Here is a 24,842-nt window from a genome sequence, read left to right as displayed (position 1 = left end):
TATACTCCTGAACCTTGATGTAGAGGGACGGGTTCTATAGCTCCTTTGAGAAGAATAGCTTGAACTTCCTGTTGGAGCAGTGTTTGATGTTCCAGTGATCACCTGTGGATGCGAGGTGGAATGTTGGGAGGTGTGGTGATGAGCTCCAGACAATAACCATGTTGGATAATGTCCAACACACACTGGTCTGATGTTACTGATGGCCATGTGGGTAGAAACTTCTGTGAGCGACCCCCGACCGGTGTAATTTTGTCTGGGGGAGGACAGGAAAGTCACTGTTTGGTGGTGGGTGTTCCACCACAAGTGAAAGTACTCTCGCCTCTACCCTTGCATTGTTGCTCCTGTAGGAGCCTCTGAAGTAATCTCCTGAAGAGGAGTATTGACTTCATTGGTAAGAAGTGCAGGTGTCAGAAGAGGTGGTTTTGTAACCTCCACTATAGTTAAAGCAGCAAGAGTAGCCACGGGGAGTAGGTGTTTGAAGGGCCCCATTTCATTTGGCCGTCTTGGTGTCTTTTTTTAATCTTCTCTAAGGCCTGGTCAACGTGGGGACCAAAGAGATGTTCTTTGTCAAAGGGCACATTAAGTAGACTTTTGTTGTATCTCTGGTTTAAACCCAGAAATACGCAGCCATGCATGGCATTGAAGCAAGATGCTGGTATTGATGCCTCTAGCTGCAGTGTCAGGATAAAACCATGGGGTAACCCAGTTATGTGCAGAACCTGGGGATTGGTACATTAAGTGAACCGTGGTTCTGCCAACAATTGGCTTTAGAAAGCATAGAACGTATTCTTAGAATTTGTCCCTCTACTACGATGACTTTCATTTAATGAAAAATATCAAAGCAAGTCCAAACTAGAGAAACTATACCAAGACATTACTCATGTACTTCTGAATATGTTTAAGATTTTATGACAAAATCATGAAAATTGTATACTCAAAAACACACATTTAAACACAGTGCGAGGTACAAGAAATATCTGATTCAACTCGACAAGCAATTTGTCGTTATTCTCTATTGGTCTGGGTGATCATTAACACTCAAAAGTATGCGTCGACGTTTCGACCCCTGGGCAATAGTGCGATTGTGTTATCTGTAGGGGGTCTTCCTCAGGACTAAATATAGAGTCTGTGTGTAGCCTTTTTTTTTTTTTAACTTGTCTTTTCATTGTCCTTTTTTAACCAAGGTCCACAATGACAGCGTTAAGCCTACAACCCAGTTAGGGCCAGCCGCGTTTCAGTCAAGGCTCTTCAGGAGGATTATATGGAAGCAGTATAAAACAATTTAAAACACAGCATGTCGCCTACAACTCCTGTGGGGCCGGCCGCGTACCAAAACACATGGCGATATAGGGGCGTTATATGAAGCGTAGGGAACCTTTGCAATGCAAACACAAAAACAACACGGGCAAGGGGCCCATCAAAAGCTGATAGAGGAGACTAGATAGAGGAAAGCCAGACAGAAAAAGGGGAAAGAAAAGAAGAGCAGGACAGTAGCAGTAGTGGCCAGGCAGACGGACGGGGATGTGTACGCCACAGTGCAGAACATTAGACGTGCTTGTCTTGGGGCTAATCATGCGAGGAGTCTACTGGGATCTGACGGAAGTAGGGCATCTTCAAAAAGGCGTACTGCTCTAAGCTAGGAGGGTAAGCAACGCGCATGTTCTGTTTTACAGAGGTCCTGGACTAGGGACAGCCAAACAGCAGTGAAGCGTGTGTCACGTGATTGTAATCTCGCTGTAAAAAGTTCCATAGTTAGCACATGCCATAAACGCGTGTACCAAGCCGCTATTGGGGGAGAGTCCATTTTTTTCCAGTACAATGCTATAGTCTGTTTGGCCGCCCCTAGCATATGGAGTGCTATAGTCCAATCGCTGCGGGTAAGGGCTTTCAGACTGACAGGCTTAAGGCCCAAGAGGATTACGGTGGCGGAGTCAGGCAGTGGAAACCCCAGCACCCCCTTGATATGGCTAAGTACTTCCTTCCAGAACAGGGTCAGGAGCGGACACGCCCACCAGATGTGCATGAAATCTCCAGGAGCCTTCAGGCACCTCCAACACGATGACGACACGTTAGGGAACATTTTGTGGAGGCGAGTAGGCATATAATACCATTGCGTCATGATTTTATAAGCATTTTACCCTCTGCGGAACACTGCGATAAACCTCAGGGACATCCCGCAGAGACGCCGCCACTGCGCTGGGGTGATTTCCCCGGTTGAGAGTGCCTGCCAATGCAGTTGGCAAGGGTGCGGAGATAAGACTGGGGGATGTTGTAAAATCTGGTATGTGCGAGAGATCAGGCCCTTTGACTCATCAAAGGAATGGACCAGCCGTTCAAACGGGGTGAGTGGACGGGTAGCGGCCCTGTGCATTTCTGGGGAGGACACCCATTGCCGCAGCTGTGCGTACTGTAAACCCGCAGTCATCGGGAGTCCAAAGTCCTCCTGACAACGGGCAAACGTCTTAAGTATTCCCCCTCATACAGATCACCAATCACCCTACATCCCCCCCTGTAACCAATTAGCAAAGGCTGGCGGATGAAGGTCCGGGGGAAAGGCTGGGTTGCCCGAAATAGGAGTGTGGGGGGGAGGGAAATGTCATTAAACCCTTACATACTGCAATCGCGTCCCATATATCCAAAACAGTTTTGGTAGGGACTGCTATATAGGCACACTGCGAGCAAGCCGTGCGACAATGCCAGGCAAGGTCCCAGATGGAACGCCCAGTTACCGTCCTATCCATATGGAACCACACCTTTTCGCTCTCGACGGCTATCCGTTTCGACACAAAGCGAAGATGCGAGGCCCAATAATAGTGCAAGAGGTTAGGGCACTTGAGGCCCCCTCTGTCGCGCGGCGACATGAGGGTCCTGTGGGAGAATCGCGACCTGTGTCCGCCCCAGATAAAGCGAATGTTATCGCGTTGGAGGCCCTAAATTTGATGCTGCGGTATGGGGGTGGGGAGGCATTGAAATAAATATAAGATTTTAGGGAGTATTGACATTTTTACGGTATTAAGCCTACCCAACCAAGAGACCGTGAGGTTTTTCCAACCCCGCAGATCTTCCAAAACAGTCCTCCGACTCTATTGCCAGTTTACCTGGGTCCATGTGTCTAAGGTGGGGGTCAGTTGGAGGCCAAGATATCGGATATGCTCCGTGGCCCATTAGTAAGGAGCGAGCGTTTTCAGGACCGGCACCTCTTCTGGCGGAATCGTGAGATTCAGAGCCCAGGATTTGCCATGGTTAATTTTGAGGAGCGAGATGTGCTCAAAAGACAGCAGTAGGGTATGGAGCGTCGGAAGAGACGTATGCGGGCGTGACAAAGTAAGGATAAGATCATCCGCGTAGAGTGCCACCTTGTTTTGCCGGCCCCCTAGGGAGATCCCATGCATGTCCGGGTGCTGCCTAATCATCTCCGCTAAGGGCTCTACCACCAGGGAAAAGAGCAGGTGACAAGGGACAGCCCTGTCGTGTACCTCTAGAGATTGAGAAGGGATCTGTAAGCTGCCCATTAACTCGAACCCGAGCTTGTGGGGAAAGATAAGGGGCCATGATCATAGAGATCATATTCCCACCCAGTCCGACCTTATGTAGTACCGCTCGAAGAAAGCCCCAATCCACTCGATCGAACACCTTCTCCGCGTCCAGCGAGAGAAGGCAGGCTGGTATTTTCCAGTGCAGAGCTTTCCCCACCAGGTGCGCGATTCGACGCACATTCTCCGCCCCTTGTCTGCTGCGGATGAAGACAACTTGATCCGGTTCCACAAGCCCGGGCATGTGGAGATCCAAGCGTCTAGCGAGCATTTTGGTGTAGATTTTAAGATCCGTTTTCAGAAAAGCTATGGGGCGGTAAGACGCACACAGCGTGGGGTCCTTGCCCGGTTTAGGGATAAGAGCTTTCTCCGCCATACCCATAGAGGACGATGGCCCGTCCGCACCCGAGGAGGAGTTATACAACGGCAAGAAATGTTGCTGGAGCTGCGGCAGAAACATATGATAAAAAGCCAATGACAAGCCATCTGGCCCGGCGTCTTCCCGAGAGGCAGATCCTTCAGCGCCGCCCGCAATTCCTCCGCCGCGAGAGGGTCTTTTAATTGTTGGACATGTTGTGGGTGAATTGGCATCCAGGGGCATTGAGCTAGGAAATCATCTATGTCGGCTGGCGAGGGGTTGTCCGCCCTATAGAGGGCAGCGTAATAGGCCCTAAAGGCCTCACATTTAGCTCGTTCCGTGGTAGCCCAGACCCCATCCGGCGTTTGGATATTCGCTATGTGGGCCTTCGCCGCACGGGCCCGTAGGCGCTGCGCCAGTACCCTGCCCACTTTATCTCCCCCCTCAAAATACCGTTTTAGGGTTCGCAGGGACTGCTCTGCCTTATTAGTGCGTATCGTGCGGAGTTGGCCCCGGAGGTTAGCAAGCCGTCGTTGATTCGCGACGGAGGAATGGCCCTGATCTTGTTGCTCTAGCGCCTTTATGTCCTTGGAAAGGTTGTCCTCCAGGCGGCGTGCCTCCCGGGCACGTGCAATCGCTAAGGATGTGATGTGGCCGCGGATGGTAGCCTTAAACGCATCCCACACCACTGGAAAAGGAGTTTCAGGAAGATCATTGTTTACAGAACAGGAGTCAATGGCAGACCGTATGTTCTCCACATCTACCGGGTCGCGCAGGATGTGCAACGGCAGTCGCCACCGCCGAGAGTGGACAGGAGAGGCGGCCGGGTCCTGCAGTAGTAGCTCCACATGGGCGTGATCGGATATCAATATGTCGGACATAGATGCCCCCACCGTGTCCCGCACGGCATCATGTGAGATGAATAAATAATCAATACGCGAGTACGAACGCTGAACGTGGGAGTAGTACGAGTAATCCCGTACCTCCGGAGAATGATATCGCCAGGCCTCCAGCAAACCAAGATCTGTCATCTGTTTTCGTAGCGCGGAGGACATGGCTCCCGCCCCATTGGAGGAGGCCTCGCTACGGTCCATCGCAAGGTCCCACACAAGGTTAAAATCTCCCCCCAGAATTAAGGAGGGCTCGCCATGTGGCATATGGTCCCGCATCAGTGCTCGGAGATAAGAATCTTGCATCCGGTTCGGTGCATAAACATTGCAGTGTAAGTGGGCGTCCCCCCACCCGCACCTCTGCCCTTATGAAGCGTCCATCCAGACTGCGATAAACCTTAGAGTGCCCCTGCCTGATTCCAGGCCTACAGAGAATAGCCACCCCGGCTGTTTTGGTATCCGCCGAGGCGCAGAACTGGAGGGGATAACTTGGGTGCGCCATACAAGGAGTATCTATACGCAGCAGGTGGGTTTCTTGCAGAAAAAGAATGTTCGGGCTATGCTGTCGCAAATAGCGCCACACCTGCTGCCGCTTGTTGGGGGAATTAAGGCCCTTAACATTAAGGGTTAGTATCTTTAACGGGCCAGGAACAGTCATGGGGAAATCAAATTCCAAGTTAGTCCATCATGCCACCGAAGAAAGCGCTTCTGGGGGGTAGGGAGGAAACACAGGAGCGCCCCGACTCGAACACCAAGTGCGCGTTGTGATAGCGTAAGTAACCGCCCGCCATACCTCGTGCCTGCAGAAAAGAAGGAGAGATACAGAGAAGTAGGAGGGCAGAAAGTGAGAGGAGATGACTTCAACATCGGCCAACCGGGCCACATTTCCCTGTTTCAATCGCCGGCCAGCCTACCTCCAAGGGTTCAGACAAGCCTAGAGATGTCACTCTCCCAGGAACAAAGGGGGGTACGCCATCCACCGGTCTCAAAGTCAACCAAGGAGAGGGCTCCGGCATTAGCCACCCCGCACACAAATGGAAAAAATAGGATGAGGAGCTGGGGAATTGCTGCGCCCCCCCCCCCCATAGACCAAGCTCAACTAGGAAGCACTAGCCCATAAGGAACAGTGATCATCGAGAACAGCTCCAGGAGCCACCACAGACACTCAGACAGTTGATCACGGAGGGGTAGATTCTGGACCAGAGTCAGATTTGTCACCCTCTAAGGATTTAATGTGTTCTATAATGTCCTGTTTAGCCTGCAGGGAGTCCTTTTCGTTGAGAGGAGGGGAGCGCCTACGCCGGCGCACGGTCGACCAGGCTGGCTCAGCAGGAACCCTTGCAGAGGATGGAGGACGAGCGGGGCTGGCGGGCCGCGAGGTGGGGAGTCGAAGCAGCTGCGCCGCATCCCTGTAGGATTGGATCACCCTTCGCCTAGATTCCCATGTAAATATAAGCGCAAAGGGATGACCCCACTGATAGGAGATATTCAAGCTTCGCAACTTATCAGTCACTGGTCTGAAAGCACGGCGACGCCCGAGGGTGGTTGGGGCCAGATCCTGGAAAATCTGAATTCTATGTCCCTCATACGCGAGGTCCTGCTTGGCCCGTGCCGCCCGTAGAATAGCTTCCTTTTCTGTAAAAAAAAAAAATGGACCATGGTCAATATATCAGGAATAAGGCCCGATCTGCCCACAGGCCCAGGGACCCGGTGAGCCCGATCCAGGGCCAGGGGGGGGGGGGAAAGCGTCTTCATCACCCCACACTTCATGTAGCAGCTGCGCCACATACGTCATGATGTCCTTCACTTCCGCACCCAAAGGGATCCCCCGGATGCGGAGGTTGTTCCGGCGACTTCGACTCTCCAAATCCTCCTGCTTCAGCTGCAATTCTATGTGTTGGTCTTCCAGGACAGCCAGACGCTGCCAGAGCTGCTCCTGGTCTTCCGTCTGGGCATCCATCGTTTTCTCCAACCCATCTACCCGTCCTCCAAGATCCGAGACCTCTTTTCGGAGCTCTCTGACCAGGTGTGCACTTCGGTACGCAAGGAGCCAATTTCAGATTTCAGTTCAGACATGAAGGAGGACATAAAGGCCTGCGTTACCGGGAGCAAGTCCCCCCAGCCGACTCCTGTCCCTCAGCGGGTGCAGACGAGCCCATCTTGCCCCACAAGGCCGCCACCGAGCTGTCCTTAGGACTGGCCCCGGAGCATCTTTGACTCTATTAGTGCGCGTCATGCTGGAGGCACAGTGGAACAGCCGATGGTAAGACCCAACAGATAACGGAGGTCCCCCTGCCGCCACCCCAAAGCACCAGCCCCACAGGAAGATCCCCTTCCCCACCACAGACTCCGTCAGAGGTGTTCAGTCCCACCGCGAGCCTGACAGGCCCAGACAGCGCCGAATCGGGGGTCTCACCATTCAACTCGCCACCACAGCTCTGCAGAATAGAGTCACTCAGAGGGCCAGTAGCCCCTGTCAGCCCCCCTACAGCCCTTTAAAGCACATGTGCACCCTGTAGAAGCAGGTAGACAGACCCAAGCCCCAACCTGCACCCCACCAGAGCGAGAATTATCAGGCCAGACACATGACGCCCAAGGTGCCGCAGCCCGACACCACCAGCATCAGACAAAGTGGCAGCAATAGGCCTTCAAGTAGGAGATTTCGCGGATCCATGGGCAGGAGCAGACCAGCGAAGTGGTCGACCCTGCTGATGACAACGTACAGTAGAAGGAGCAGACCCAACCCCCCACCGGCAAGTAAGCGCCAGCCAGCAGGAGGAGCAGGCCAGGCGAGCAGGACAAACTGGCGTCGAGGGACCCATGATCGCAACTCAGTGGGGGACTGGCAACATCCAAGAAAGTCTCCACCAGAGTCTCGCACCAAGGCAGCCCGGGCCCCCGGTAACCCCCAGCACAGGACCCCCCCCACAGCACAGAGACATGGCACCAAAAGCAAGGTCTCACCGGGGTCTCCAGATTCAAGAGCTGCCCCCGTCCGCTTCTGCTGCCTCCCTGTGCTTGAGATCGTCACTCACCACCAGGCCCCTCAGCCACCAGGAGCACGGCGAGTGGCAGCGGCGGCCAGTCCCCTCTACCAACCGCCGCCATCCGGGCCCCACCGCTTCACCAATTGGCGGGCAACAGGCATTGTCGCTGGGCTGTCTGATGACCCACGATACCTCCCGCCGCCCCCGTCGCCTCCTGGGGGGGCGATGCGGCCCGAGTGTGGCAGATATGGTGGTAGCGAGGCCCAGGGAGGACCTACGCGGGCCCAGACTATCCCGCGATGCAGTCCCAGTCAACAACCTTAAAGATGGCGGCCAGAGGCACTCCCAAGGGCATCTCCCGCCCCGCGTCCATGAGAGGCACGATGAGAGCTGGGCCCCACTGAAGGCAGAAATGCTGTGTCGGACAGGGTGAGCACCCGCCCCCAATGCCCCCACAGCAAGGGGTTAGGGACACGCGCCCCAGCAGCTTTACTCACAATATCAGGTGTCCCACGCAGGTAATATGACGGCTGCCGCTGCAGCGAGCTCCCGGGGATCCGAGAGTCCCCTGCGTCACCGCAGCCGTCCCCGCTGTTCTCCACACAGGCTACTGCAATGAATGCCACAGGCACGAGGCAGATGGAGGCAGTCCCGGTGTGTTCGTTCACAGAAGAGCCCCACACCCTCTGGCGGATGCAGCCCAGGACTGTCCACTCTTGGGGGATGCCGCCCCGGAGTCCACAAGAAGGGGGGAGGTGAAGCAGCTGCGGAAAGTCAAGCCGTGGCCTCACGCCAGTACCCCTCAGCCACCACCAACTGTTCAGGGCATAGGAAGGCCCCCCCGGGCCGGGAGAGCCAGCCAGTGAGGTCCCGGGGTCTGATGCGCCTCACCAGTCCAGCGCAGAAAATGGCGGTCCCGGGCTGGCCACAGGCCCACCACCCGTCCGGCCGCGTCCGTGGCCCAGGTCCGCCGTCCGCGCCTCCCACTGACCGGGTGAGCACTCCCACAATGCCTCTCTCACCTCCGGAGGCGGACAGCGCCAGGCGTCATCGCAGGACACAGGAATCGCCCGTGCTGCAAAGCTGGAGGCCTCCGATCACCACAAAACGGCGGGCACACCAACCGCCGGGCCGAGGCACCGCAACAGATCACCGCTGCCGCTGCTCCCAGGCCGTCCTCCACCCGCCAAGGGGTGCCGCGCACCATCTGCACTTAGGGCACCCCCGATTTTAGCCTCAGGGGACCCCCAGCTCCGCTATGATAGCGTTAGTGCACGGCGGCCTGCCGGAGCTCCTCTAGCGCGCGTCCGACTGCATTGCCAGTTAGACCATGCCCCCCGTGTGTAGCCTTTTAACCCCTTCAGTGCCCATGACGAGATGGTCTCGTCATGGGCCGCGGTTGCGCTGTGCCCATGACGAGACCATCTCGTCATGAACTCCGCCCGCTAATAGAAAGCCCGGCACAGGGCGGGGAAAGGGCGTGGCACACAAGGGGTTAATAGGGTTCCACCTTGATATCAGAATGATTAATACAGCACGGCAGCTTGTGTAAAGTAGGAGGTTGACCTGAGTCCAACAGGTATCCTCTTGTCAAGTAGTTGATTTAGAAGTCAGTGGCAGAGCGTGCCTTCATATTCTCCAGCGTTAGGCGCTCGGGGTCATCGATTGTAGGTAGAGATTTACTTTAGGGCAATAACTGTCGGGCTGGCCACCTCCAGACAATACTCCCACCACGTGGGTCTCGAAGCTAAATAATGGCCTCGGAACTCTCTCTGGCATTTAATGCCCTGTACTGCATCCAGGGAAGCTTTCATGATTTTGTCATAAAATCTTAAACATATTCAGAAGTACATTAGTAATTTCTTGGTATAGTTTCTCTAGTTTGGACTTGCTTTGATATTGTTCATTAAATGAAAGTCTCATCGTAGTAGAGGGACAAATTCTAAGAATACGCTCTATGCTTTCTAAAGTCTAGCTGCAGTGTCAGCAGAGTTTAAGGCACAGCATATAGAGGTTTTTGATATTAGTTTGCCTTCTGAGACAAGTTCTTGTCCTCTTTTTTTTGTGTTCCTCTGGGAGATATTGGAGGAGGTCCTCCTTTCCTCCCAGTGAGCAATGTCATAATGAGCAAGCAACCCCACTGAGTTGGCAATATGCCAATGGTTGGAAGATTGTGCCAGTAACCTTTTGTCCAAGCACATCAATGTGATTGCTCTATTTGGCAGGCGAAGGGGCACCTCCTCTGGCTTGTGAGTTAGCTTGCTTGGAAGAAGTGGTAATTACAAGAAAGTCTGTATTTGTCCCCTAATTTATATAGTATCTGATGGAGAGGCCTTTTATTTCTTACTGACCCCGAGTGTTATTACAGTAGCCTTAACAGGGTCTTAAAAATGTCCTCAGTATGGTGTAACATGCCCTTTAGCATGGATAAATACTGAGGGACCATATGGGTAGTTGAAAGCGTCTCAAAGAGGAAATAGTCTAAGGTTCCCTGTGAAGCTGTACATTATGAAAGGCAGAAGCTCTACCTATCAACTCCTGATACGGTGTTGAATCTTCAGGAGTGGAGTGGCGGGTGGGATTTAAATATGGGTCCCTGTCCTCTGAAGGGTCAATCAAATGAGTTCCAGGGATCATTATGTGGTGGTGTGCCAAAGGTGTCAAGTTCTGCACCGTGCCCACCTGCATGATCTTCTGGGTACCCCTGATATGAGAAATCTAGGGGATCTCCAACATATTGTGGTGGAGAGGGTGAGTCTGGTGGTGAGAGTTGTAGAAGATAAGAGGCTAAGGGCTAGAGGCTTTGTCCCATTTAGTCTTTTGTTTTAGTGGTATTGGTGAGTCAAGAGCCTCCTGGAAAGACAACTGCATTTCTGGTGGTGGAGGAATCGGACCTGAAGGCTTGGTTAGGATACAGCTGGTATGAGGCTGGATATATATCTGTCTTTGCCAAGTATCCAGCTTTTCTTGCAGTTTATGTAAGATTAGCTCTACTGGCTTGCTGGTATCTGGTTTTGGAGCCAGCTTTGAACGCTCTGATCCGAGCCCTGTTTTTCGGACGGTGCCCAAGTTACACTCTGTTGATGCAGTGGACGTCACAGAAGCTAAACACCGATGGTCGGCTCAGCACTGAGGTGGAGGACCCCAAAGGCTTCGGCTTAGGTTAGTGTTTTGGTGCCAAAACGGGATGCGGGGCGTCTGACCCAGTTGCTCGGTGCTGACCATGGCCAGACAGTGGTGGATCGAGGGCCTCTTGATCAAGAGGTGGTGTGTGTCTGAGTGTTTAACACTGTGTTGAGTGACCGGGGGTACGTTACTTGAGGACTGTTGAGGGGGGCTAACATCCTGCATTTCAATGTCGACTTCAATGTCGGAGCCGGAACTGAACTCAACGAAGAATGCCTCTTCTTCCACTACAGATGCTTCAGGGTATTTGTATTCTTCTTCGCCGACAAGTGATGTAGCTGTAGCCTGATACGCAGAATAGGAGAGCACGATCAAAACAATACAGACTAGGTCTGAGTCCTGGGTCCAACCCCTTCAGAAACTCAGTGTCTGGCTTAGCTTGTGCTTTTTTCCTGTTTTTATTTTTTTTAACCGTGCCTGAAATGTGTGAGTCACTCACAAAATGTTGGTTTATTCTGGCACATAAAAATAACAGCTCACAATTTCCTTTTGACTAGCGAGGCGTGCAGTTTTCCACTTTTTAGGGCCCGTGCCTGCGTTGCAGTGCGCAGTTCTGCCCGCGCAGCGAGATACCTTTTGTATGAGGCTTTGAAAGCTGACCCCGCGCTCATGCGTGTGATCAGCTTTCGCTGTCAGGCATTGGCTTTCGCGTGTTTTTTTACAAAAATCGGCACGCAATTGGGCAAAGGCGGGCGCATGTCCCGCCTTTGCTCCGCCCATTCCCGACAGTGGCTAGCACGCGCGTTCGCCTTGCTGTCGCTGCCACGCTCCCTCTTCCCCTCCTCTGTGGTGCACGCGCACCACTAGTTGTTGATCAGTGCCGCTTGTTTTCTTTACTTTTGGTATAATCGCGGCACCAACGCTTTACTTTTAATGTTAATAGTAAACCGCGGGTGCTGCGATTATACCAAAGGTAAAGAAATAGAAAAAAAAAAATCTATTTCTTTACTTTTGGTATAATCAAGGCAACCGCGCTTTACTTTTAACATTAAAAGTAAAGCGTCGGTGCTGCGACGCTTGTTTCTTTTTGTTTTTCATTTCGGGCCAGCACAGAACAAATGCATTCTATACTTTGAAACTAATGGACACAGCGTTCTCTTCCCTATTTACCTGAATAGTAGTAAACTAAAGTCACCATCGTAAGACCAGCCCATAACTAAGTGACAACTATCGCCCACACGGTAACAGCCTCAGTGCGAACTCTCGTGCCGAGACCTATGTCCTAAAAAAAGAAGGGAAGCTTAAAAGGATACATCACCCATCACCTGATATGTCTCCAAGGTTTCTGCCCATACCTATGAATTAGTCTGCACTGCTGTGAGCAATGTGAGAGGGAGTGAATGTGTGACCTTGGCTTCTTTTTGACTGACACAGAACCACCCCGTGGGTCTGCTGCACAGAGGATGGTGGACATTTCAGGATACTACAGTCACACATACGTTTTTAAAGTGATCATGGTGCACAGTTGGTGCAGCTAGAGCCAGTGCGCCAAGTGACAAACTGAATGAAAGGAAGCTCGCCTGTGAGCTGTGATTGTTGCTTCCACAGCATTGCTGAAGTATCTCTGGAATGCATGAACTCGGCCGTGGCAGTGCTGCTCTGTCCTGATAGGACCCGTACAGATGCACCGTTCGATGATCCGATCAGACTGCTCGAGCTCGCTGGTGTCTCTTTTTTGATGTAAAAGGAAAACATTCCAGGGCACCCCATGGCCAAACTGGCGTGCGTTTAAAGTATTTAAAATGAGCACAGGCTCAGGTCACAAAGGGCCATTTACGACATAAAAAGGCTCCTGTTAAAACTGACATCTATCCTGAACGGGATGCCTGTCAGGTGTGAGAGGTTTTAAACTGTGTAATTGTACAGCACTAATGTGCGCAATTACGTAACAGTGATTCCCATTCAAGGGGTGAGGAGTAGGGAATTCAAGGGGTGGTTTGCCTTGAAAGTTTGTTAATGCCCACAAACGAATGAGTTTTTAGGAATTCACAGACTTCTCTCTGACCCCTTCTCACCCTGGAAACAGTTGGCGATTTTCACCCATTTTGTTCCAGGGCATGAGAGGAATAACCCCTGTTCTACGTGGATGGAAAACAGATCCTCCACAAACATTTCTAAAGTGAGTATTTTTTTAATGCACATCTTGTTGTTCAGTGCCATGTCCTGTTACCAGCATAAGCTTGTACTCTTACATAATGTTACTTAAATGCATGCTAAACTTTCAAACAATAAAATATGTCAGAGTTCACTTGCTTCGGAGAAGTGGCATACAGATTTTTGGAGTAAGCTACAAGCGTGGTCTCTTTCTACCAAGCATTAGTAAAGCCAATAGGTCCCGCCAATGCGAGAGCTAATGGCTTTGTCATTGTTTATTGGCCATTGATTAGTGCGCTGGCATTGGGGAGTGCACTAAAGTAAACAACATCGGACTTGCAGAAAAAGAAAGCAACATATTGAAACAAGCTTTTGCAATGCAATAGGTCTCGCATTTACGCAGTTTGAGCTATAGGCATTACAAATAACAATGCCTTTTATTTATGTTTTGGTTCTTAAAACAAATAAAAGCCATTGTCATTTACAATGCCAATAGCTTAAACTTGTGTACATGCGAGACCTATTGCATTGCAAATGATTGTTTTCTCTTGTGGGCATAGAGTTTTCTACATCTCTGGGTGCACCTGGGCACTCCCTGGAGTCAGTCATGTCTGGAGGTACCCAGCTCTCCCATGGTTGAGCTTTGTTTTTCCACATTATGAAACGCTCATATGTTGGTGCCACCTTGCGAATTTTAATATGGAAGAAAGGAATATACTACTTACCAGTATGCAACTGTTCTCGGCATGTAGAGCTGCAGATCTACACACTGTGTATAGATCGCCATCTGATGTTGGGCCCGGATGTTGCAGTTGTTTTTCTCTTGGAAAGTCTTTGGAAGTTACGAGGTAAAATGTAACTGTAAAATGTAAATTTGATACTTGTATAGCGCACTACTCACCCGCAAGGGTCTCAAGGCACTTGTACGAATACCGCTGTGGAACTCATCCTGGCTTTTCCCTGTGAGGCGTCCACTCCTGGGCACCCCCAGGTGGAGGCCAGGCATCCTTAGCGTTGTGGGGGCCGTTGTGGAGATTAAGCAAGCTATTGCCCAGAGTTGCAGAGTGGGACTCCATGATTGGAATAGGCACCGAGGCGAGAATTATCAGGTCCGTGGAATTTTTGAGCCCAAGATCCGCCGAAGCGGGGAATTGAACCCTGGTCCCGGGCTAGACCTCTGCATCAGGGTCTGCCGCTCTAATCTTTGGATCATATTGCGCATGGGCTTCGGCTCCATCCTCAAGATTGTTTTTGCCAGCGGTGAAATGGAGCTTTGTAAGAGACAGGAAAGATGCCCATGTGTGTTGTATCTAAATAAGATAAAACTGGAACAGATAAAGGTAGCCAGGGAGGTGGGTGGGCGTGTGTAGATCTGCAGCTCTACATGCCAAGAACAGATGCTAACTGGTAAGTAGCATATTCCGTTCGAGGCATATGAGCTGCAGGGTACACACTGTGCATAGATTATATAGCAGTGCTCACCTCTAGCGGCAACCACCAGTATCTGTTGCAGTTGTTTGAAACAGTGTTTTGAGGACAGCCTGGCCCACACTAGCTTGTTGCTTAGTTTGCACATCTACACAATACTGTTTAATGAAAGTGTGCGGTGTAGACCATGTAGCTGCTTTGCAGATATCTAAGGGAATGTTCCCTAAAAATGCCATGGAATCCCCTATCTTACTTGTCAAGTGGGCTTTAGGGGGGAACAGATAGCGTTCGTTTTGCTTTGTGGTAGCAAATCTGTATGCATTTAACAATCCACCTAGCTATCCCAGATTTGGAGATGGGGTTGCCTTTGTGTGGTGGTGAGAAAGATCCGAACAGTTGTTTGGTCTTACGAAAAGGTTGTGTTCTCTCGATGCAGTAGAGTAAAGCTGTTATGACATCTAGGATGTGTAGAGCTCTTTCTGCAATGGTTTGTGGCTGCGAGACGAATACGGGCAGTTCCACAGATTGATTGAGGTGAAAGGGAGAAATGACTTTAGGAAGGAATTTTGGATTAGTGCGGAGAACAACCTTATTATGATGCATTTGCAGAAAGGGTTCTTGAATGGTGAGTGCTTGTATCTCACTGACCCTTCTGAGCGAAGTAATGGCTACAAGGAAAGCAATTTTCCATGTTAAAAATTGAAGCTCACATTTATGTAGAGGTTCAAATGGAGGTCCCATTAGTCTTGTGATTACGATGTTTAGGTTCTACACAGGTGAGGGTGGCACTCTGGCGGGAATTATTCTCTTAAGGCCTTCCATGAAGGCTTTTATGGCAGGTACATAGATGTCTATTTTGTAGATACGCTGCTATGGCAGCAAGGTGTAGTCTAATAGACGTGTAGGCTAGATAGCATCTTTAGGTGTAGTGAGTATCCTATGATGTGTGGGATGGACACATCTAAGGGATTGATGTTATTGTTGTGACAATAGATCACGAAACGTTTCCACTTGGCTGCGTAGCATGCTCTAGTGGTAGGTCGCCTAGCTTCTTTAATGACATTCATACAGTCAGGGGGAAGATTAAGGTAACCAAATTCTAGGATTTCAGGAGCCAGATCGCAAGGTTGAGCTGAGCTGGGTCCGGGTGTCTGATCTCTCCATGGTTCTGGGTTAAGCGGCGTGGAGAGAGGTGTAACTTTTGGTGCGGAACTACGGAGAGTTCCAGCAATGTGGTGTACCACGGTTGTCTGGCCCAAGTCAGAGCAACTAGGATGAGAGTTAGGGAATGTTGCTGTAGTTTGCGCACCACTAATGGAATGAGTGGGAGAGGCGGAAAAGCGTACGCATATCTGCCTGACCAGTTCATCCATATCGAATTGCCTTTGGACAATGGGTGTGGATATCTGGCGGCGAAGCTTGGGTATTTGGCGTTTGTGGGTGGCGAAGAGGTCTATCTGTGGTTGCCCCACCTTTGAAAGAATGGTTGAAGAACTTGTGGATGAAGTTCCCACTAGTGGATCTGTTGTGTTTGACGGCTCAACAGATCTGCAATGGTGTTTGACTCCTGGGACATGTTGGGCTAGGAGAAAAATGTTTTGAGGTATGCCCCACCTCCATATGCTCTGTGCTAGCTGAGAGAGCTGCAGAGAGTGTGTGCCTCCCTGTTTTTGGATGCAGTACATGGCTGTCATGTTGTCTGTGCGGACTAAGACAGCCTTGCCTGAGATGTGTGTTTGAAAGGCTTTTAGGGCTAGGAATATGGCCAGTAACTCCAGGTGGTTGATGTGGAGTAACTTTTGTTGAGGTGTCCACCTGTCCTGCATGGTGTGATGTAGTAGGTGAGCTCCCCAGCCGGAGAGCGATGCGTCCGCAGTTAGAATTATTTGAGGAACCGGCTCTAGGAACGGTCGCCCTTTGGAAAGGTTTTTGGTGGTCCACCACTGCGGACAGCGATGGGCATGACCGTCTACCAACACCAGATCTGATAATTGACCCTGAGCCTGGTTCCATTAGCGTGCTAAGCACTCTTGGAGAGGACGTATCTCGAGTCTTGCAAGAGGTACTATGAATATGCAAGAGGCCATCATCCCTATAAGTTGCATAAACACTCGGGCTGGAAGAGTGTTGTGGTTGAAATTTGGCGCTAAGAGCCTGTATGCTTCCTATCCTGGCAGGACTGGGGTAGGCTAGCGCTTTGGAGGTGTCTATGGTGGCACAGAGGTATTGTTGTACATGGGACAGATGCAGATGGGACTTGGTGTAGTTTACTGTGAAGCCCAGGTCGTGAAGTAGTTGGATAGTGGCGTGAGTGTCTTGTACACACTGGACGTATGAGCTGGCTTTTATGAGCCAGTCGTCTAGGTATGGGAAGACGTGGATGTGTTGTCTTCTGAGGTGTGCTGCCACTACCGCTAGGCACTTAGTAAATACTCGTGGTGCTGTGGTGACTCCGAATGGGAGTACTTTGAATTGGTAGTGCTGGCCGTCCACTACGAATCTGAGAAACGTCCTGTGAGCGTTGTCAACTGGAATGTGGAAATAGGCGTCCTTGAGGTCTATGGTGGCAAGTAAGTCGTTCTGGGAGAGCAGAGGAAGTACCTGCTGGAGTGTGACCATGTGAAAGTGGTCTGAGTGTATGTATTGGTTTAGGGGTCTGAGGTCCAGGATGGGTCTTAGAGAGCCGTCTTTTTTTGGTATGAGAAAATATAGGGAGTAGACTCCCTTGTTTTGTTGGTGTGTAGGAACTGGTTCTATTGCATTTTTTTGTAGGAGGGAGATGACCTCCTGCTTTAGAAGTGACAAATGTTCCTGTGACATTGGGCACTGTTTGGGTGGAATGTTTGGGGGTTAGATGTTAGTTCTAGACAGTAGCCTGATTGAATGATCTGTTGCACCCATTTGTCTGAGGTGATGGTAGCCCAGACAGGAAGGAAATTGTGGAGTCTGCCCCCGACTGGAGTGGAATAGTCTGGGGGGGGAGTGGAGGGAAGTCACTGGGTGGGGGTGGAGGCAGAGCGGGAGTTGTTAGTTTTGCCTCTGCCTTTGTTGTTGTTACCCCTGTAACTGCCTCTTTGGTAACCCCTAGTGAAGGTGGATTGGGTAGGGGCCTTGTAGGAAGTGGAGGCGCTGTCGGAGGAGTAGCCTCTGGTGGTGCTTCTAAAGGAGGAACGGCGAAAGGAGCACCTGGGAGCTTGCGACTACAAGGTTCCCATGGATTTTGCTGTGTCTGTGTCCTTTTTCATGGACTACGTCGACATTAGGGCCAAACAGGTGTTTCTCATCAAAGGGGTGGTTGAGGATGGAATGCGTAGCCAGGCATGCCTACACAAAAGGACGCTAGTATTTATTGCCCTGTAGGCAGTATCAGCTGCATCAAGGGCACAACGGATGGAGGTATTAGTGATAGTTTTACCCTCCTGAATTATTTAGTTGGCCCTATGTTTGTATTTGTCAGGGAGGTTTTGCATTATTGACTTCAGCTCATCATAATGTGCCCTGTCATATCTGGCTAGGAGCGCTTGTGTGTTAGCAATGCGCCATATGTTGGCCGCTTGGGAGGCTGTCCGCTTGCCAGAGGCGTCCAGGAGTTTAGACACCTTATCTGGCGGTGGGGCCTCGCCTGATGCCTGGGAATTGGCACGTTTCCTTGCATTGGAGACTACGAGGGAGTCTAGTGGTGAGGGGCCTCTAATGTAGGTTGGATCCATTGGGGCAGCCTTATATTTGTTCTCAATGCGGGGGTTGGTGGCCCTGGCCCTAACCGGGTCTTTAAAGACCTCTGGTGCATGCTTAATAACCCCCTTAAGCATGGGCAGAATTGACGTGGACCTCTGTGCAGTATCAAATGTATCTAAGAGGAAATCCTCCTCTACAGGGTCTGTGTGGAGATCAACCCCGTGGTAGTGGTCAGCCCTATGGAGTAGCTGGTTAAAGCCCATTGTGTCCTCGGGAGAGGGGGAGGGGGGAAGGGCAGGTCTGGAAGGGTAAAGATCGTCCTGTGGGACATTTGGAATGTTGTAGTCGTCCCATGGGTCTGGGGAGCCTGTAGGAGTAGGGTCCCCTGTTGGTTGGTTGTCCGCCCCGTCCCCTGTGTCGTAGATAATGTCATCATCCTCATCTGAAGGATGAGGAGAAGAAGAAGGATGAGGATAAGAAGAAGAAGAAGAAGGATGAGAAGAAGAAGGAGGATGAGAAGAAGAAGGAGGAGGATGAGAAGAAGAAGAAGGATAAGAAGAAGAAGAAGGAGGATGAGAAGAAGAAGGAGGATGAGAAGAAGAAGGATGAAAAGAAGAAGAAGGAGGATGAGAAGAAGAAGAAGAAGGATGAGAAGAAGAAGAAGAAGAAGGATGAGAAGAAGAAGAAGAAGAAGGATGAGAAGAAGAAGAAGAAGGATGAGAAGAAGAAGAAGAAGAAGGATGAGAAGAAGAAGAAGAAGGATGAGAAGAAGAAGAAGAAGGATGAGAAGAAGGAGGATGAGAAGGATGAGAAGAAGGAGGATGAGAAGAAGGATGAGAAGAAGGAGGATGAGAAGAAGGAGGATGAGAAGGAGGAGGAGGAGGAGGAGGAGGAGGAGGAGGAGGAGGAGGAGAAGGAGAAGGAGAAGGAGAAGGAGAAGGAGGAGAAGGAGAAGGAGAAGGAGAAGGAGAAGGAGAAGGAGAAGGAGAAGGAGGAGAAGGAGAAGAAGAAGGAGAAGGAGAAGAAGAAGGAGGAGAAGGAGAAGAAGAAGGATGAGAAGAAGAAGAAGGATGAAAAGAAGAAGGATGAGAAGAAGAAGGTGGTGGTGGTGGTATCCTCAAAGGGGAGGTGGCAATGTCTCTACTTTTTGGTGGTGGAGCTGGTGCAGCCTTGTCCACTGATCTTTTTCTGGGGCTAAGCGTCAAGTGCCTAGTCTTTGGATCCTTTACGAGGGTTTTTTGGTAAGGATCAGGTCGAAACAGTTCCTCTGTAAGGGGCAGATCCTTCGGTGCCGAAGGTGTCGGAGCCGTGGGTTTTTTAGGCGTCGATTCGGCACTGGTTCTTAGCTTGGACTGTGGGGTTTAGAAGTGTCTTTTGGCTTCCTCAGTTCCGAGGTGGGTTTCGGCTTCGAGGTTTGGGAGTCGAGGCTTTTGGGTTTCTTGCTGGGCTCCGAGGATGGTATCGGAGCCGAGAAGCCGGAGCCAGTTTTCGGCGCCGAAAGCTTCGGTGTTGAGCTCGGCGCGGACGAGGAAAGGGGCGTTTTCTTTTTCGGTGCCGGTTTCGATGGGAGTTTTTTCGGCACCGAGGTTAGGCTGGCTCAAGCCCGAGCTGCCTGAAGGCTTGATGGGCTTCTTAACCGGGCCCGATAGCGAGGTATGGGAAGCAGTCTCTCGGTGTAAACCTAGGCCCAAAGGCGAAGGCGTGACCGAACCCTTTTTTACTGGCATGGAGGGGGGTTTGACGTCTGTACTCACGCCCCTCTGTGCCGGAGTGATGTCCTCGACGTCAGAGTCGTCAGCTTTGGAGGCGCTGACATGGCCTTCTTCGGTAGGCTGTGGTTCCGGAACATCAACGCCTTCTTCGAAGATGTTGTCGGGGATCGAAGTCGACGAGTGAGCCATAGTTCTCCTTGCTCGTCGGTCCCGGATCGTCTTCTTCGATCGGAAGGAGGCGCAAGCTGGACAGTCCCTTGCCTCGTGTTCCAGAGAGAGGCACAGGTTGCACACACCTCATGCAGATCGGTGTGGGGAAACTTCGACCCACATCGAGGACACTTTTTAATGGTTTTATTAAAAGATGTTTCACTCAATGCTGGCACGCCTTACATTTAAAACATTTCCTAAAACCCATTTTCCGTGTCAACCATGTGGGTGGTCCTGATTTCTTACTTTCAATGAATTCACTGCTCACAATACGATCCTTTAATGACTTAGATTTACGGAAACTAATCTCAGGATGTTTTTTCATCTTTGGACCCAGTATTGCATCATTCTTCACCAAATGCCAGTGTTTATTTAAAATAATTCTGACTTCTTTGTGATTTTTATTGAATGTTGTAATAAACCTGCAATCACCTTGTCCTTGTTTGAAGATCCTCTTTTTCTTTTGTTATGACTTTGAGGGTTCAAATAAAACTTTTTTCCTATCCAGTTTTATTGCCTTTAAAGCTGCCCCCTTTATCACATCCTGTGAGTAACCTCTTTGTAGGAATCTTTGACTCATTTCCTCTTCAACCTTTAGATATTCTTCAAAGCTACTGCACGTCCTCCTAGCTCTATAAAACTCACCAAAGGGGATACTTCTAATTAATGGGGCAGGATGAGCGCTCCCAGCATGTAAAATCGTGTTCCCTGAAGTGGGTTTCCTAAAAAACAGTTTCTAGTTTTCCATTAGTTGCCTTTACTCTTACATCCAAGAAGTCTATACAGGATTTACTATGTTGTCCAGTGAATCTCAAGTTAAGTGTGTTACAATTTATCTCATTGATAAACAATTCAATTATACTTCCGCGCCCTGCCACAGCACGAAAACATCATCAATAAATCGTATCCACAGGAGTATGTTGTCGTTCCAATGTTCCAATGGTGGGCCTCTGAGCACCTGCTCCTCCCACCAGCCAAGATGTAAACTGGCATAGCTGGGGGCGAAGCAGGTGCCCATCGCCGTCCCCTGTTCCTGTTGGAACATTTCTTCTCCAAACAAAAATATATTTCTGGTTATACACCATTGCATCATCTCTAAAATCATTTCATTCTGTTTAAAAAACCTCAAAGATCTTCTATTTAGATAAAATTCAGTTGCTTTTAGACCATCAGTATGTCGTATGCTCGTATAAAGAGTGGTAATATCAAGCGTTAATAACAACATACTGTTCTCATCCCATCTTATATCAAAAATGCATTTTAAAAAATCAGTAGAGTCCTTGATATAGGAGGTTAGGGTCTTCACTATAGGGTTAAAAAAATAATCTATATACTTTGAAGTATTCTCGAAAGACTTCCACATGAAGAGATAATGGGTCTTCCTGGGGGTGAAACAACATTCTTGTGGACTTTGGGAAGCATATAAAAAACTGGGAGAGTTGGATTATTTTGTTTAATAAATTTATACTCATCCCAGTTTAATAAATCCTCTTCCTTCCATGCATCTAATCTGGCGTGGAACTGTTCTTTTACCAAAATAAACTCTTGCATATCAATCCTTTTATAACATTCAGTGTTATTTAATTGAGTAAGGGCCTCTTTCTTATACAGTTCTCATCCCCATAATACAACATTACCTCCCTTATCCGAAGGTTTCACCAATACACCATCTTCCTTAATTAGTTTCTCCACTGTTTGCTGTATAGTTACTTTTTAAGGATCTCTTTTCTTTTTTTGTTCTGCTAAATTACTATATAGTAATTTCATATCCTTTGTGACGTTTTCAGCAAAGACGTCCAGGTTATCTCGCGCTGTTTGTGGCAAGAACTTAGATCGTGGTCGGAATGGTGTATGGTCACTACTCAATAACACAAATGCTTCTCCTTTATTTGAAGTTCCTGTCTGCGACGAGTCCATTGAAACACATTCATTCTCATTGCACAGTTCCATTAAATCACCAAAGATTGCAGCATCCAAGGTATTTAGGCCGCTCATTTATTTATTTAAATATTACTTTGTGTTTAAAAAGAAAATAACTAGACATTCACTGAAAAAAACAAATGTTAAAGTAACGTTATAGTTAGGGGAAGCGGTCAGTATCAAACCAATGAAATTTACTACGTATTAGCTCAAGTAACTATAACTGTGCCTTAAGATAAATATAACTTACGCCCCCCGCCACGCACAGTTTTCTCATCAATTTCACTGCAAATGCTGAAGTGATATTATCAATGATGTGATAGAAGATGTCATGAGTGATGTAATATGTGGGGTAATTAGCAGTGCATGGTGAGGGCGTGAGATAGTTCGCAGTTTCCCCCCACTCACCCCTGGGGCCTGGCAACATTTTCAGAAGGAGGCACCCCCCCTACTCGGCTGATTATGGCCCCGGAACCCCAAGACTCGAACCCATACTGAAGGGAAGGAGGGCATGCGCCCCCTCCCAGGGACAACTTCGCCCCGGGGACAAGCGTAATGAAAGGTGGGTGCCCTGGTGACCTCTCAGGGCACCCGCCACACTGTTGTTGGGAACCACTGGGGGAACCCCAAGGCCCCAGTCATCTCTCCGCATACAGCCGGCATTGCGCCTATCTGCAGGGAGCAGCTAATAACGCTACTACCTGCGGGCAGGAGCAATATTTAGATCGGTTTGCCTGCCCAAAACTAGATCTGAAGCCCGCTCTAAGCAGGCTGGAGCAATGTCCAAGCTCCTGGGCAGGAAAACTGTGCGGCCCCTCCCTCACCTTTTATTGATTTTGTGGCCCTGGGAATTGAGTTCACTGGGGCCGAAATTGGCCAGGGGAGGGGGGCTGCATGCCCCCTTCCCTTTTAAACATGCAGTGGACCACAGGAGATGGGGAAAATGCCTGGAAAACAATCTTAACTACAAGTACACAGTGGATATATATATATATATATATATATATATATATATAGATATAGATATAGATATATATATATATAGATATATATATATATATAGATATAGATATATATTACCTACTGGCGGTCGCCAGTAGGTAGTTATAGTTAGGACCCCTTTTCCATAGGAAAACCTCAACATTCTATTTTGAATAACTTTGGCGCCGGTCGATGAATCCTCGCGAATTTCTCAAAATAGGTGGGGCGCTACGCTCCGCTCCTACCCTGAAAGTCTCGGGGGGATTCGTCAAGCGGGGGCTGAGATAAAAGGGGGGTCCCAAAACGCGTTTTTCCCATGCATTTTTCCATAGGACCTTTAGAACGAGCTACAGCCCGAACGGCTGAACAGAATTACTAGAAATTTGGCAGAGAGGTAGTCCCTAGGTCAAGGAAGTGCCTTTTGTAGGTTTGGTGTAAATCTGTTCAGTAGATTCTGAGAAAATAGCCTTTAAATCAATATATGTATCTGGGCCCGCTTACGGTACGCTTACCGTACGCTTACCGTAAGCGTACGGTGGCGTGCGCGAGCGCGATTTTGATTGGCTCTTAGATCTTAGTAAACATTCGAATCGGCCGAAACCAGGAAGCGGCGTCCGCCATTTTGTCTCTCGCACTGAGTGTTGTTTATCAAACATGATGGCAAAAAACATGTTACGGGGCTGTTTTGACAACTCCCTCCCACATAGTCATGTTGAGGGAGTCCCCAAACATCCCCCAAGAGCAAAAACGGTTTAATTTTTTTTTCGGCAAATTCGCCGAGTACGCTTACCGTACGCTTACCGATAGCGTACAGTAAAAAAAAAATAAAAAAAAAAAACACTATCCACACTTACCCCACCCCCTGTGCTTACGGTGGCCGTAGGCCACCAAATGTACAGGGCTAATTATAAGGGAAAAAAACACTATCCACACTTACCCCACCCCCTGTGCTTTTGGTGGCCGATGGCCACCAAGTGTACAGGGCTTATTATATGGGAAAAAAACACTATCCACACTTACCCCACCCCCTGTGCTTTTGGTGGCCGTAGGCCACCAAATGTACAGTGCTTATTATAAGGGAAAAAAACACTATCCACACTTACCCCACCCCCTGTGCTTTTGGTGGCCGTAGGCCACCAAATGTACAGGGCTTATTAATAGGTAAAAAAAACTAAATTTTGGCAACATGAAATTATAAAATCGAAATAAAAAAAACACTATGCACATTGACCCCACCCCCTGTGCTTTTGGTGGCCGAAGGCCACCAAATGTACAGGGCTTATTAAAGTTGATAAAAACCGTGCACGGAACGAACTGCGTTAAGTGGGCGCGCACGCCTCGAATGGCGTAAAGTAACTTAGCATTTAAAAAACCGTACTAATTCACTGAAAAAACCATAGGTTTCACACACGTTATAGTTAGGAATTAGCATTTAAAAAACCTTGCAAATTCACTGAAAAAACCATAGGTTTCACACATGTTCTAGTTAGTGGAAATTTTACTGATAAAAAACCAATGAAATTCCCCCGTTATAGTTAGTGCAGGCAACTATAACTCACGCGACCGCAATCTTCTGCTGATGACATATGTGTCTTTATGAAAAAAAAATATTTGTAATATATGTATAGCTAAAAATGTATGGAAGAAGACATGGGCAAATAAGTGTCTAAATACAGTATTAGCATCAGCAGAGGATTGCGGTCGCGTGAGTTATAGTTGCCTGCACTAACTATAACGGGGGAATTTCATTGGTTTTTTATCAGTAAAATTTCCACTAACTATAACATGTGTGAAACCTATGTTTTTTTCAGTGAATATAGATATATATATATAGATATAGATATATATATATATATATATATATA

At 49.2% G+C, this 24,842-nt stretch overlaps 1 protein-coding gene across 3 annotated transcripts in view; it reads right to left on the bottom strand.

Moving 5' to 3' along the window:
- Positions 1-24,842, bottom strand: part of LYST (lysosomal trafficking regulator) — a 3,752,809-nt gene that overhangs the window by 3,433,581 nt on the left and 294,386 nt on the right. The window lies entirely within an intron of this gene.

Source organism: Triturus cristatus, chromosome 6 (genome assembly GCF_964204655.1).
Source record: "Triturus cristatus chromosome 6, aTriCri1.1, whole genome shotgun sequence".
NCBI lineage: Eukaryota > Metazoa > Chordata > Amphibia > Caudata > Salamandridae > Triturus > Triturus cristatus.
The sequence above is the reverse complement of the archived record's forward strand: the minus strand, read 5'-3'. Positions and strand labels throughout refer to the sequence as shown.